At 37.8% G+C, this 14,179-nt stretch overlaps 1 long non-coding RNA gene across 1 annotated transcript; it reads left to right on the forward strand.

Moving 5' to 3' along the window:
* The first annotated feature begins 5,949 nt into the window (after nt 1-5,949).
* Nucleotides 5,950-10,839, forward strand: LOC114458699 (uncharacterized). Its single transcript, XR_003673107.1, has 8 exons — nt 5,950-6,202; nt 8,642-8,875; nt 8,987-9,073; nt 9,183-9,287; nt 9,395-9,588; nt 9,734-9,898; nt 10,138-10,380; nt 10,661-10,839. It is a non-coding gene; the product is annotated as an uncharacterized LOC114458699 (long non-coding RNA).
* The last annotated feature ends 3,340 nt before the right edge of the window (nt 10,840-14,179 follow it).

Raw genomic sequence — 14,179 nt, forward strand, 5'->3', positions numbered from 1 at the left:
ATGTGTCTCCTAGGTTTGCTCTTACTGTTGTAATCACGTCATTGAATCTCACAGTTTCAATCTCTCTGCTAAGTACCCTAGTACCGGTGGAGCCTGTTGACAATCCTCCTGTCGAAACTCTTCGAACAGGAGAAAAAAATGGGGAGGTAACTCCCTCCGCCATTGCTTTATCTTACGTTCGTGTCAAAGTATTCCCGTAAGCGGAGACTGAGGTATCTCCTTGAGAAGAGGGCTTCAATAGCCTTTTTCCCCTCTGATTCCACGCGTGTTTGAATAGGCTTACCTCAACCTGATTCTTTTAATAAAGGAAACCTTTCTGATTTCGTGTTCAAAGTGTTAGACCTCACACTTCTAATCTCTCACTCTTTTTCTTTGCACACTCTGCTGTCCAGGGTGATCAGTCCTGCCAGAGTAACAATTACTAAAGAGCTGGAGATTTTTCCACTACTTTCGTACTGAGTTATCCTTTATTCCTCATAGAGTGATAGCCCGTCTATTCACTCTCCTCCTACCAAGCAGTATGGTAGGGAAATGAGACTCTCTCTCTACTCCTTTATTTAGGGACACTCCGTAGGTTTTCTAATTAGACTCGGTACTCGTTTTATTTTTCCCGGACTAACAGGTTAACTTGGTCGTGCCTCACGTATGGGCGCCATGTCGATAGCCCGCGGGACTTTATAACGGTAGGGGATCTAAAACTGCCGTTCTTAATACAAGAATTCCCCCTCTACCTTGTCACCGAGGCTGGCTGCCTATCCTTTATTATTGTTTTCTAATAAAAGATAAGACTAATTGTACCTCCTCTTATAGGAAGTCTAAGAGTCGTCTCGCTATTTTGTGGGATTGATATTAAGACCCACCGAGTGTAGGTCAAAGCTGGAAACAATTCTTTTTTACAACAGTATGAGCTAGCCCCCCCCCCTTTCCCTTCTCTGTGAGGAAAGGAACCGAGGGGGCTTTCACTTACCAGAGGTCTAGGAGTGTATCTTTTTCAAAACCCGGGCGCTGTCTCAGGTGGATGATTGCAGGCGGTTAATTTACTCAAGAAGGCTTCTTAATAGTTAATATATTTTATTAAAGGTTTCACAAAAATTAAACAAAAAGAAAATCAAAAGTCAATCACAAGTTTCAAAGTATCAAAGTCCTGAACTGACAGCCGACAAGAACGGACAGGGGCCTGCCGAACAACTAGAATGTCCGTCTCTAAAAAGCTCTCCCTCTAAAAAGCTCCCGTTCTTAACAATCAGTGAGATATATATAGCAAGAAGCGTGGCGTGATAGTGTGTCATAATTCATGCCCTGACCGCCTTAGCGAATAGGAAAAGAGAATACAAGTTCATTTTTTTTTTTTCAATGCCTTACTGGTGTAACAGATGCTTCAAGTTCACTCAGATGTCATGGCATACAAGAGTACAAAAGGTTATGCATATATGCAGATGTCATGGTTCAACGGGAGTACAACAGTGTAAAAGGTTGCACAAGGCGTTTTAGCAAAACACAGTATCCCTTTTTTATGAAAATAGAAGTATTAGCACCAGATGGTCATAACTTTTCTTGTGTAACATTTTTCCTATCATTTTTTATAATAATGGCAGTTTAATAGGCGTGACACATCAGGACAGGCATATAGCTGTAGTGGTTAAATAAACACTTCTTTGCAAAATAATGAATGAATGATTAATACACACAACGTACAACAATTCAGAATAGTCATTTTTTGTATTTGTCCAACAAAGCAACGCAACAATATGGAGCACATTTATTCAAGTAAGGCACCAAAACATGGAAAAATGGCACAAATTAAAATAATAAAAATGAGTATTAAAATAAAAGGCTTTATAATTGCATTTTAAAATCATGAAAACAGCTCAATTATAATGGAAATGATATAACAGTGTTTTTCAACCTTGGGGTCGTGATTCCATGTGGGGTCGCCTGAAATGTCTAGTAGTTGATTAAAAAAACAAATAATACATTTTAAAATGATTGTTCTTTTTTAAATTAAAACACAACCCAGACACGTCTCACCTGTGAGGGATGCGGGGGATGCGACACCCACACTTTTATGAAAACAAAAGTGAATCCCCCTCACTTTTTACAGAGGGATTCATTGTTGAAAACGGATTGGTTCAGTTAGATTGATTGAATGGTGATCAAGTCAATCACTTGATGCTGTTCTGAGAAGATAAACAAAGAGTTCACAGTGATGAGTATGTGACAAAAAATGAGTAAGGTGGCAAAAAATGGTCCAAAAGTGGCAAAAACTTGGCAAGAAAAGAATAAAAATTGACTAAAATGGGACAAAAGCAGTCAAGAGTGGCAAAAAAAAAGAAATGACATTAAAGGAAACAGGAGTTATGGAATGGCAAAAGGAAGGTAAATCTGAAAAAACTAAAAAGTATCAACATTTTGGGAAAAGGAACAAAAATGGGACAAAGGAAGTTGCAAAATGTCCAAAGAAAAAGATAAAAAGTGGTTAAAAAAGTTTCCCCTTTAAAGGTTATCTAGGGAATCATTATTAAAATGATAAAGAACCACATGTTGAGCATCACTGACCTAATAACAGCTATATCATGGTTTTAGTAAAATAATTTAATAAACTAAAATGGGAGACGACGGTTGCAGTACCCTTAACCTACCCAAGTAATATGTAAACAAAGTGAATGTTGTAAATCATTTCAAGAACAGCACAAATAGGCAGATAGACAGAAAAATGAGCAAAAGGAACAACAAAAACACAAAATGAGAGAAAAATAGACTGTAAACCCTGCAAATATTGTGTTGTTTGATTTAATCTGTATTTACTCATGTTTTCCTGTGGGCTGAACTAGATGCTCTAAAGCAGGGGTGTCAAACTCATTTTAGTTAACGGGACACATATCTTAAGTGGGTCATAGATTTTACACAGGAAAACGATTCATTTTAACATTATTGTGTCCGTTTGCACTTCTACGTAAACAAGAAATACAGAATATGTAAGAAAGCGACTATATCCAAGCAATAAGTGATAAATATCAGTCCTAACAGGATCTACACTTTACATTTCATACATTTTGTCATCAATTTCTATTTAATTAAGGGAAACATTATGTCATATTTTGAGGAAAATGGAAGGATTTTGTAAAATTTTGAGTTTTTTCAACAGTTTAAAATGAAAAATGACTGAAATCATGTGATAAAAGCACCAGGAAAACTGTGAGAACCTGTAAATATTGTTGACTTTGGAATTGAATGGACAACAACAAATGGTGATTGGAATGGAATGGTTACATGGTGACATCTGGGATGAAATCCAATCAGATTAAAGTACGGACTAGTTGGGAAGGTCAAAAGGTCAAACCTCGGACCACAAAGAAGAGCAGATGTGTGGACAAACTTTATATTTGATATAAATGAGGGACAGACAGTACAAAGCTGTGTGTCAACAACAAGCCTGAAGCGACACCTGCAGGAGAATCAAAGTATTGCACTACTGACAGCTTTTATTCAAACTTTGAAACATTTGAAGACATTTCTTTCCTTATATTAGATCACATTCCTTAATGTTCTGGTCAGTATTTTTCTTTAACCATAATTGGGATTCCCAGTTGAAATGCTGAACAGTGAAATGATAGAAATTTATTATTTTATGACATTTAAAGGTAGGGTTGGTAACTATCTCCAGATACACTTTTCAAGTTTTTGGTAGAAATGTTCATTATGTCCGGACAGATGTGAAGATCTTATGTATTCTGAAAAAGGAATGAAGAAAATCTGTCAACTGTAGCGTCTGTAAATCTGCAATAACTGCGACCAATGGGATTTTCGCGGTTCGTTTTTTTTCAACCAATCACATCTCCTGGTCTTCCTGCTCGTTCACGGCCCCGTGCGTGCATGAGCGTACATTAAAAAGCGCGTCACCGTTGTTAGAGGAAGCCTGAAAGTAGACAACAGAATGGCGGAGAAAGTACCTATTCCACGTTTACTGGTAACGTCTTGCCCTGCTAAGAAGGGCAAGAAAAGAAAGACGTTTTTAGAAAAACCTGCAAAAAAGAGGTCTTTGGATTTAGCGAGAGGAAAGACAAAAATCTGCATCGGAACATCTTTTGAACGATGGCGACAATTGAAGGAGGACAAGGGCCTGAAAACTGATGCTATGGTTGCTGAATTACTTTTGGACAGGTAAGGTTGTTTTGTTGCCAGGGTGATTGTGTTATCTTGTAAAATAGTGGAAGCAATTCAAGCTATTTGTCATATTAGCCAGATGTTAACGTTAGCGATACATGTCGCAAAGTATTTCTGTTGTTGGATTAGCCCGATGCTACTGTTGATTCTCTGTTAGTGCGAGCTAGTTTAGCAGCTACAGTGTGTACAGTATACATGTGTGCGTGTTTGAGCGTGTGTGTTGTGTTTGCTTTCAGCAGGGCGGTCAACACCTGTAATGTAGGATATTTGTGATTCTTTTTAGCTATAACTGTGCTCCGTCGACTTCAACGCCGTGGAAGGACTCACTTGTGAGACTACCTAACCCTGCTGTGTCAACTGTTGCTCCCGAGTCACTGTCTGAGAGGTGCGTGTAACTTTAGGCTGATATGAACATGTGTTGTATTACCATGCTATCAAACATTCTTCCTAACTTGTCGTTTGTTCTACGTGCATCACGCTATTACTAAATGTATATGCCGATAGTGTGTGGTGCGTGGGGGGAGGGGGCTGGGGAAGATCTGTACGTAAGGCAAGGGGGGGGGATCTTATGTTGTACTCTGTGTCATCCAGATGAGAGAGCCCTTGATTGTCTTCCAGGCTCTCCTTTGAACTCGTTTTATTTCCTGCAGGCATTCTGCTGCATTAAAAAATAATGCATTTCAAATCAGGTTTAACATATGCTGATTACTTTCTGTAATTCTGTCATTTTCACAGAGATGATCATTTCTCCGTTGCTGGAGTCCAGGAGTTAGACATTAGTGGTCCCGAAGAGACAGCTCTTCAGCAATTGGATTCAAGGTATGGTAATTATAATTATAATTTTTTTCCATTTATTTAAAAAAAATGCACGCTGCTTTACTTGCATCACAGTAACATGTCATAATATCCCTCAATTATTGTTCTTTGCCTGTGTATTCAGTATGCCGTCCCAGGACCTAAACGTTGAGGTTGGAGCTGATGAATTTAATGACATTCGGAACTCCATCTAAGTTTCTTTGTTGTGAGATGATTTTACTTCTCTGTTTATAGAAAATTGTGTATTGTTTGAATAATCTGTGAATGTATATTTTCTACCAAAGTATTGACTGGGATGATAGCACCTGGTACCCTGATAAAGAGTCAGAGTCTTTGTCATCATTAGAAGAAGATGTAACCAGGGAGGTCGATTCTGACGATGACAGTGAAGAATCAACCTATAAGCCTCGTATTTGTGTGAGGTATGACCAACTACATCTTTCTGTACTTGTTCTCACAATAATGTGTTTTTTGGGAGGTGTACTTTTCATAGCTACTTTTATTACAACAGGACTGGTGGTGCTCTCAACAGTAAAATTTGCTTGGATGCTCTTCCTACATTCAGCATGGAAGACACTGTGCATGATGTTTCAGCCAATATCCCAGATCCTACCGACACAGACCTTCACACATTTCCAGAGTCATGTAAAGTTATGGTGGAGGATGATATTATTGGTCATCCTGCTTCTATCACATATCATGACAGCCTGAAGCAGCTTGCTGAGTATCTCTGTCTACCTGTAAACACGTGTCCTGGTAAAGACTGAAAGACCAAGCAAAAGTGCATGGAAACTGGCCCATTTGAAATCAATATAAAGTCCAGGGGAACAGCTGCTGTAATTGAATGGGTAAGTCATTTTTTGTGTTTTTTAAACGTATATGTTTTTCACATTCATATTTGTTGTTTTGTAATGTGCGCCCCTTCCCCCTCCACAGAAATGTCCTTTTGGTCATACAGTGTAGAAATGGTGTTCCCAGCCCACTTTGAAATATGGGATGCTAGTTGGAGACTTCATGCTGTCTACTAATATACTACTATCAGGCAACAACTATGCCAAGATATCCCTGTTATTCAAGTTCATGAAACTGGGGATGGTGGAAAGATCAACATTCTTCAGGGCTCAGGACTCCTACTGTGTGGACACTATAAAGGAGTTCTGGAGTTAGAAGAGGGCCGCAATCATCACCCAGCTTCAGGCAAAAGGGCCTGTTGTCGCCTTGGGTGAGTTTGACACACACACACACACACACACACAATGAAAAATGTTTTACACCTGTGGTTCTCAATGGCTGGGTTTAAACCAAAACATAGGTTGTGGAGCCATTTTGATTGAGTCATGAAAGAGTGCCTGCAAATAAATCTATATGGCCAAAAGTTATTTATACTGATTACTGACATTTCCCCTTGCAATACCACCAACTTGTCATTTTTGTTGATCATTATACTGTTTGAAATGTTGAAGAAATACGGATCCACGATTGTGTAGGAAGGAGAGATGAGTTATTATTAATGGGTTATATAACTAAGAATATTAATTATGATTATTAATATTACTTCAAATTTGCGGGGTGCCACTCCTTTTAACAGGAGAAATATGTCTAAGTTTTTAGACTAAACTCATCAATGTGAAACCAGGGAAAAGTGAATTCTACCAGCCATCTACACCATAATCACAACTTTAATGAATCAGAGGAATCAAATATTATGTTTAACCTTTTATTCAAAAGTCAACAATTAACACAGTCAAAATATCAATTGAAATGGGATAATTAAATCATGATAAAATATATTTCTAGGCTAATAAAAGTGAGGATTATATGTAATAAAGTGAAATCACTAATCTAGGAAAATGCTAGTCTACTAAATATTGAATAAAAATGCAGGATACATATTCGAATAATAAGATCATAAAATCAAAGAATAAAATAAAGAGAACTCATGACAAAGAGAGGGAGACGAACAAACATGAATGAGATGAACTGTGTGCGGGTCATGTTGTGAATGTGTGTGTGTTTGTAGTTATGGCAGTATGTGTGTGATCTATTGTGGATGAGGTTGCTAATGAAAGTTCAGTCTTGTACCTTGAAGATGTCAGGGTTGGACCTGGAGGTGCTGTTTGAGCAATACAGCAGGACGTGCCACCGTTGGTTCTGTTTCGGTTCAACAGAGTGTAGCCCCTTCAGCCGATCCAGGCGGTTTCTTGCCTTCGCAGCTGGCTTAGAGAATGGCTCGTGGCTCACCCCAATGGGTCGCAGGCCGGGCTTCCTTTCGGCTGTTACGCACGTCACTAGAGGCTGTATTTGTCCGAATCAAACAGCTGTTGATTACAAAATCTAACTGTTTCAATTACAAATAAAATAAAATAAAATGAAAGACTGGAAACAGGAGGGAACACGTGTGAGCATGAACGCCCGCGTCCAAAACTGAAGTTAGGAACGGCGTTCTTCCTTTTAAAAGCTTATCTTTGGGGTTTGTCTCCTGAAGAGGGAACTTCGTTGATTGGTTTAAAGTTGCCAGCGTCTCAGCTGGGTGCCTTTGGGTGTGTCTTAAGTGTGTGTGTGAGACAAAAGACAGACGACAAAAGGGATGATTCTAAACATAGAAGAATGCCTAATAATTAATTCCACATGTTTCAAAACATCTTTTCAACATCATATCTTGAAATATCATCTATAATGAAAGAGTTTGATACCAAACATGACTGGAAAACATCCTAGGAATACTTTAGAAACCGGTTAATGAGCTTTACTCGTAATTACTCATAAACATAAATGTCAAAAATCATGTTATGTCTCCTCCTAACTATATGATCGCAGTAAATACCTCAAACTAACTTTTGTGATGTTTTTTGGTATTTTTAAGCACTTTTAAATGATAAACACTTTAAAATAGCATTCTGTTGTTATTAAATTACATGAAACAAGTGCAGACACATTTGCAATTTCAATTTCAGTAGAAATCATTCCAAAAATGTTTTCATTTGTAACTTTCAAACATAATACAATTTCTTTGTTCTCCTTTCTTCCCGTGGAGACATCTCAGTGAAGGTCTGGTAAGCATCCTTCTGTGACATCTCACCACAGGGGGTCAAAGGTTCATTGGGACAGTTCTTTGATCTTACAGCATCACAGAGGTATCTGTTTGAACAGGGGGAAGGAGAGGGATGTTCTTCTTTTGATCGTAATGTAGCAGGGCAGTGATAACAGAAGACAAACTGTTCTGGGATCCTTCTGTCTTTTTGTTCGGCAGAAAGGGAAGAAGGTCCCCTTGGGGTAACGTGTGCACTTCACAGTAGGAGACCGACTCCTCGGCTCCACTGGCTGGTGAAGCCAGTGTTCTAAGTCAAAGGTCACTTGGAGGATTTGATTCCCTACAATTGTTATTAAGAACATAGAATGGGTCCAGATTCTTGACCATTTGAAGACCACTGATATATTCTATATAATATAATTGTTTTTCCAAGACATTGTATAAGACTGGCAGATGCATTGTGATTAAAATAAATAAATAAAACTGTAGACATAAAAGTGAAAGAGTGAGTTATAAATCAAAATGGATTAATAAAATGTAGACAAAAATTCAGTTTTTAGTTTACTGGTGTTTGGCTCCATTCTGATTGAACTGATTTTTTTACTCTCTTTTTATTATTTCCCCCAAAAGGTGATGCCCGCATGGACAGTCCAGGTTTCTGTGCGCAATATTGCACATATTCTGTCATGGACAATGATTCCAAACAGATCGAGTCTATTATCAACATTGATAAGCGAGAGACACTGCGAAATTCCGTAATCATGGAAAAGGAAGGCTTCATACGAGCATTTGAGACACTGCGTAAAGACCTCCAAATCGTAGAAGTCTGCACGGATGCTCATACGCAAATATCAGCCCTCTTCAGTAATTGTTTATTTATTTTATTTTTTTGCAACAACATCACTTGCATTGTTATGCTTTTAAATTGATTTGATTTTTAAACTGGATATATATTCTTTGAATTTTTTCCTACAGGCAAAGGAAAATATAAAGACATTGGAGTCCAACACACACTGGACATTTGGCATGGGTCAAAGAGCTTGAGCAAAAAAAATTAATACGGTAATTTCATAATCCTTCTGGGTAGTATTATTGCTGAATCGCTACACAATGTTTCCTCTCATATATACATTTGTTATCCCATTTTTATTTTTTTTTGCTCTTGTTCAAGGCTGGGCAGCAAAAGGAGTGCACCATTCTGCAGACCTGGAACAAGGATATCTGTAACCACTTTTGGTATTGTTGCAAGACTGCAGATAACCCTGATCAATTTTTTGTAAGTATAATAGAAGTGCAATTGCATCGACCTAGAAACCTGATTGTATTGAGAATTTTTGTGAATATGACCTCATGCCTCTTAAATTTGTAACTGGTTTTACTCAGGACATGTGGACTGGACTCCTCCACCATGTGACAGGAAAACATTCCTGGGCCTTGGGTGCCTGTCATCATGGCCCCTTGATTGAAAACAGTGAGAAGGAGTTGATCAAGAGCCATTCAGTTGCACACCAGAAACTGTCATTAATTGTTTTGGATGGACGCTGGCTGAAAAAAGTCCACAAATATTTAAACTTCAGGTATATCAGCACGTCTATGTTCAACTTACGGATTAGTCCTCCAATTACTTTTTGTAATATAAATATAATACTTATTATATTATGTGTCTTGAATTTTATATTACAAAAAGTAAAGCAAATGTATATGGTTTAAATGTGTTCTCAGGTCAACTGCAGAGCTGGAGTCCTTTCATAATCACATACTCATGTATGCAAGCAAGCGCTTCAGCTTCTCCCCACCAGTTTACGCAGCTCGAGCAATGCTGGCTGGCCTGGACTACAACTACCACATCCACAGACTACCAAAGAAGAACAATGATGGCTCCATTCAGTAAGTCGTATTAGAGTTACACTCATATTTGAATAAAAACACTCAAAGGCCATAAGTGGAGACAGATCTAATAAATAAATGCACCAAAGTTGTTTACATTTTTGAGGTGTGGTTATGTAATGACAAAATACATGGTCAAGGTGAAGGTTGTTAATAACATAATTGAAAACTCATCCTATTGTTCACGGTTAGGTTATTTAGATGTATTCCTAAGATTGTTATACTTTCTGTTTTTCCAGATATTGCAGGTTGCTTAATAAAAAATCCAAGAAGTGGAGCCTCTACACAGTAAAAGAAGACAAAGACTGCCTACATCCCAGACCTCCAGAGTGCAATCCTTAGGAAAAGGTTGTCTGCTGTGGGAGGGTTGCCACGGACCATAACAAGGAGGCCTGACGATCCCCGTCAATATGGGGTTCTGTCAGGTGTCCCTGCTCCAGCCACCCAGGACCTGTTGCAGATGCAACTGAGCAGAGGGCGAGGTGAGTTGACTTATTTTGTAAGTTGATTATAAAGTACTAATATGCTTATGTGCGAAAGCTAATTAAAAATCTACTTCACATAATATTATAATATTTATACCAGGTCTACTTGTACATATTTTACAGCTCTAATAAACTAAAGAATTTGTATAAACATAGCTGATGAACAACTGAAACTGTAATGACTTTTTGTTATCGAGTGAAATACAATAGAAATGGTGTGGTTTGTCTATCAAATGCAGTAACTGTCAGATATGTAATTCTGATGTTCTTTCTAAAGGTGAACCACTGCTGAAACAATAAGTTCCCACAGTGGACGACGCTGCCACATACAGAGCCTCACCTGCCGACCAACACTTCATGTGTATTGCCTTTGTTAATTCCATTGTTTTTGCAGGATGAAAGTTGTATGAAGTGTATGTGACGTTTCTTTTTTATAATAAAAATTGTACAAGTGTACACATTTGTTATCATTACTAGTAAGGAGATTCAAAATGTTATAGCTTGATTGTAGATGCTTTTTGTTCAAGCAAATGCCAAAATACTATATAAAAATGTGTAAATACAGCTACTTCTTCTGTAATGATAATAGATAAAACAAAAAAACAACACCTTGCTCAGTGCAGGGCACATTTATTTACACTTGTCATAATGGAAACATTATTGCACTCTTCCAGGGATGTAACCCGTATAATGACCCAGTAGATCTGGAAAGCAATCTCTGATTCTCCACACAACGCAACTAGGAATAACAACTCTATTGCCTCGTCCCAGTGCCCCATATTGCCACATAACATATTGACGGTAGGCTGCATGGCGTAATTGTTTGCTCCTCTCCCCTCGGTTGGGCAGATCATCCAAGCCCCGGACATCATTCCAAATTCGGCTGGCAAGTCGCAGGTGGCCCTCCTGTAGTATGTAGGCTGCCATGTGAGGCAATATGGAAATACAAGCTTCTGGCTGTTGCCCACAGCACTTGCATTCTACATCTGTGGGCATATCCATGCAGTTGTTGCACACACACCAGCTCAGCTGATTTGACACTTGAGTGCCAGGTGCTGGTGCATTTGCTGATGTGATGTGTAGCAGGTCAAACATCATGCTTGGTTCACGTGACAAGCAGCGCTGCAGCAGTTGACGACATTCCTCTAAGTTTAGTGTTTGAATTCTGGCCTGTAAAGCATAACATTTTCAAGATATTTAGGAATGTTTCATTGAATATAGCTTTACTGTTCTCTAAGAGGAATCTAGTGTCCACACTAAGTAGCGTGCCAGTTTATTACATGTGATGTTGATTGCAGAACCTATATTTGCTATACCTGCTCATCTGCAATTCGTAGACCCTGCAGAATCTGAGCACGACTTGCATTATCTTGATCGAGGATTATTGATCCCCGTCCTCTGGTTCCCCGTCCTCTGCCTCTGAGACGTTGGCCTCTATTTGTGGCAATCCTCCTTTGACTTCGGCCACGTCTCCTCTGACTCCACGATGTACTTGGCTCCGGACTGTAATCAGGGTCAGAGGCATAAAACCTCTCACCTTCTGAACTCTAAAAGAGAAATAAGAAATTCTATCAAACATTTAGGCTTTTCGTCAATGATTATAACTGAACAAAAAAAATGTATCTGTAATTGCTGTAGACATGACATTATTTTTCCCAGCTCTATTACATCTATTGAATTAAAAAAAAAACAATATTAGATTAGATATGCTTTATTTTATTTGGGCAAATTACAATTCCAGTTGTATTACAGAAAGAAAAGAAAAGCAGCACTTGGGTGAAATAATATATAAATACAGAATATTAAATATAAAAAAGAAACCAGAATGTACAGAAATAAATAATAATAAAAAAGGTTTCTACAGACTACAGCTATACTCCTCTCTCTGTCTGTTATATTATCCCTGACTGGTAATTAGGCAAAAAGTGGCACTAAAAAGAAACAATAAGAAATGAAAACAACACTAAAAATAATAATTATAGACACGCAGAAAAGTAAGATGTTGTAAGGGAAACTGAATAACAAGGTGAAAATGAATAAGGTGCCAAATAAATGAAAATAATGATTATAATAAAATAAATGAGGTAAAAGATGTATTACTTATGTTCTAGGACAGTGGCAGACCAGCTGATCGATACTCTGAGTAGTGGTAAAGAAAAACTCATTATAATAAACCTGTGTTTTTAGAGGAGTTGTGATATCTACAACTGAAATAATTTTTAATTTACTCAATAATTTATGTTTTTTGTCATTTTTACTTTCTCCTGCAGGCTGAATTAGATGCTCTAAAGGGCCGGATTTGGCCCCCAGGCCTTGAGTTGGACACACATTCTATATGAAAGACAGTCTGAGATGTTCATCATGTGTTTGTATACTGTACATAATAATCATTAGTAGTTTTTTATAGAATGTAGAGAATGTGACTAACATTCCAACAGATGTAATAATCAGATCCTAACTTCTAGATGAATATACATGCTGTGTTAATACAGACCATCTTCATCATGTACCTTTGAATCTGTTTCTTTTCTCTGTGTTTATAAAGGATTCATATTTGTAATGAGTTTTAAATGAGTATCTAATACATCACATAATAGTATTTTCTTGATTTTAGATGTGATGTGTTTTATATAAAGTATGTTTTTCTACAGTTGAAGTGAATGTGATGAAATGGTTCCTGACAGGGAAACCCTGCCTAAAGCCTGTGAATGGATCATGCAGTGTGCTGAATGAATATCAGGGGAAGGGGAGCCCAAAGTGTCCAAAACACTCCCATTTTATCACCATATTTACATTTCTATCAACTCTGTGATTACAGCTCATAGATTTATTCTAACTCTGAAATGTTCTTTAATCTGTTCTTTAGCCTGTCCAGCCTTTCTTTAGAACTTACAATGTTCTATGTAACCATGATAAATCCTAAAGTTCTTCTTAAATCTTCCTTCTGACATAAAGTTTGAATCAATGTAAATGTAATGATATCAAATGTCCAGTGAAGCTTTGTTCCTTTAAATAAAGACGTGTTATTGTCTGTGCTGGATTTCTTTGAACAGAGAAACATGTCAGAGAGAGGGAGAGCTTTTCATTGGATAGCACATAATCCTCCATCAAACACACATGGTTCCCATGAGAAGAACATCCACTGGATGGATCTAAGAACAGGAAGTGAAGGTTCCTCTGGAAACTGAGTGTTTAGTGAAGCTGAAGGAGTTTAAAAATAGACTTTTAGAGTAACCGCTGCTTTCACATCCAGTCATGATGTCTTTCTGACAAATTCTGATAAACTGAGTCAAACAAGTGCAGAATTCTTTAGTTTGAGATTGTTTCTACATTAATAAGGCTTTTTATTTAAATGTAGTGTTGTATCAACATCTGAGACAGTGAAAGAGTTCCTGTTTTGGTTCTAGAAGGATATGAATTATTCCCAATGAACAGCACTGATTAAAAGGGGGCGGAGTCTCCCTGTATGTGGACTCAGAGTGGAGGTGTGTCCAGGTTAATCACATGTCTAAGTGTGTAAATGAATATAATATAAAGTTGTATATACAGAACACCAGGGTGGTGCATTGACACACTGAAGAACACATTAGTTGACATGTTTCATAACTCTGATGATTCAATAAAATACAAAGTGTTTGGAGTGACTTCATTATTATTATGAATCCAAACAGACACATAAAGACTTGTGATGTTATACATCCAATGTACAGCTGTGGCCTGTTCTTAGTCATTCTAAAGCCAAGCAGAGTCACATTAGACACTGACACATCCATCATTAACATTTGGACACATTCAG

This window comes from Gouania willdenowi, unplaced genomic scaffold (genome assembly GCF_900634775.1).
Source record: "Gouania willdenowi unplaced genomic scaffold, fGouWil2.1 scaffold_163_arrow_ctg1, whole genome shotgun sequence".
NCBI classification, from domain to species: Eukaryota; Metazoa; Chordata; class Actinopteri; order Blenniiformes; family Gobiesocidae; genus Gouania; species Gouania willdenowi.